The sequence below is a fragment of the Marmota flaviventris genome, chromosome 7 (assembly GCF_047511675.1).
Source record: "Marmota flaviventris isolate mMarFla1 chromosome 7, mMarFla1.hap1, whole genome shotgun sequence".
Taxonomy (NCBI): domain Eukaryota; kingdom Metazoa; phylum Chordata; class Mammalia; order Rodentia; family Sciuridae; genus Marmota; species Marmota flaviventris.
In genome coordinates, this window is record NC_092504.1 from 140,452,361 (window position 1) to 140,454,468 (window position 2,108).

A 2,108-nucleotide genomic window follows, 5' to 3' on the forward strand; every position below is an offset into this window, starting at 1 on the left:
TTACCCCCAATTTAGATTTCTTGTGTGCACTTCTTTAGAACAGCTGTTCTTAGGAAGTCAAGATCATTTTGTGGCTCCGGAGGCCGAGGGCGGGGGTACAGAGGTGGCAGCTGAGGGAGGCGGCGGCGCGGGAGGCCGTGGACCTCAAGCCCAGACCAACCCCTGTGAACTGGGCCACGACTCTGATCCTGCAGCCCAGGGAGAAGTGAAACCAGCCGGATGGGCCACTGAGCCCGAGTCGGGGACCGGGCGGAGCCCCCTGAAGCTGAAATCAGGATGTTCCACAGCAACGTGGAGCCGGAGGATCCCATGTTCCTGATGGGAGAATTCCCTCCCCCTAATGCTTCAGAGCTCTCATCCCCCTCCGCTGCAGGGACCCCTATTCACCGTCAGCATCTGAGCCCATGTCGTCAGGTGGCTTTGGCACAGCCCCTTTCTTAGCCTCACAGATGGCAACATGCCAGGGACCGGCCTGCCAGCCGCAGGACGCAGCCTAGGGATGTCTCCCCCTTCGGGATGCTGGGAATGTCGGGTGGCTTCATGGACATGTTCGGGATGATGAGTGACAGGATTGGGAATATGGAGCATATGACAGCTGGGGGCAGTTGCCAGACCTTTTCATCCTCTACCGTCATCTCCTACTCCAATACGGGTCATGGTGCCCCCAAGGTCCGTCAGGAGACATCAGGGATGCGCTCAGCACCAGGTGGGATCTGGGAGACACGGAGGACTGTCGCCACTCAGTGGACTAGAGCAGATGTCCCTTGGGCATCACATCCGAGACAGGGCTCACATCCTCCAGCGTTCCCGAAGTCACGCACAGGAGACCAGGAGGAACGGCAGGACTATATCACCCTGGACGAAAGGGAGGCAGCAGCACTTGATGAGTGGCAAAGAGACATCCAGATTCTGGCAGCAGCACCCTCTGGAATTTTGAAGGCATAAGGCATCCGAGTGGGGCTCAAAGGGCCAAGGGGCTTCCCCGCCTGGCCATTCAGGGACCTGAAGACTCCCTCACGACAGTCCTGCAGCTATGACCGGTGAAGGCCCTAGGTCCTCAGCCTTTCATGTACAGGCCAAGAGGGTGAGAAATCATCCCTGAAAGAACTTTCTGTCCAACTCCCACCCCAATTTAATGTTAAATTAACGGGCAAGCGGGCCCCACCTCTCCCTGGGGTCTCAGGGAGAGCCTTACATGGCCCCCATACCTACATTTTCTGTCTTTAATCCCCCTACCACAAGGACTCCACTTGTTCTATTATCCACTAACTTCGTTTTTTCATTTTGCTGCTCCATCCTCAAACCTCAGTTTCTCCACTGTACCCCTGCCATGTGCAGAAGGGGTGAGCTCTGGGTCTGGAGGCCTCCTCCATCCCTTAGCTACCCTGGATCTATGCCCACCTGTTCCTCAGAGCCTTACTACAGGAGTCATAGTCCTGTCCAGGGCTGGGGAGAGTTCCCAACTCTCGTCTCCTCCCCACACTCCCACCCACCCACATCACAAAAACCTTCCCCATGCCCTTCTTTGCCTTTATTTTTTGATTTGTGCAACTTGTAACTAGGTGTTTATGGAATAAAGGAGAATGAGAAAAAAATGATCATTCTGTGGCATGTGTAATGTATGCTTTACCTCTATAAAAGTTTATTGTATTTGAAATCTCCCCTTGCAGGGGAGCCACATTTTAATTTTAATTAGACTCATTTCATGACATTCAAACTGCAAGTCCTTACATGTCCCGAGTCAAATTAAGTCTGCTAATTCCAGTACTTCCTTCATGAGTAATTTCCGAGAATCGGGGTTTCTTGTAGTCCGAGACCAAGTGAGGTAATTTCCCCACTGCCCCCAATAGAACACCAGGTCCAGGAGAGCAAGGGTGCTCCTTCCTATTGCTCTGTACCCAGCAACTCCAGGGTGACTGGCCCTGGGGAAAGCACCAAGTAACTTAGTGAAAAGATGAAATGATGAGACTTTGCTGCCCGTAAGCTCTAAGATCACCTGACCCATCTGTGACCCACGGGAAGCTATAACCTCACTTTACACTTTGTTCCCCTAGCCACGAGAGAGCTAGAAGTCTTGTCAGATTGGAAGCAGTTGTCAATCTTAGTTC

The 2,108-nt window shown here is 52.9% G+C and overlaps 1 pseudogene; it reads left to right on the top strand.

The window, feature by feature from the left end:
- The first annotated feature begins 276 nt into the window (after window positions 1-276).
- LOC114085390 (myeloid leukemia factor 2 pseudogene) lies at window positions 277-1,044 on the top strand (annotated as a pseudogene).
- The last annotated feature ends 1,064 nt before the right edge of the window (window positions 1,045-2,108 follow it).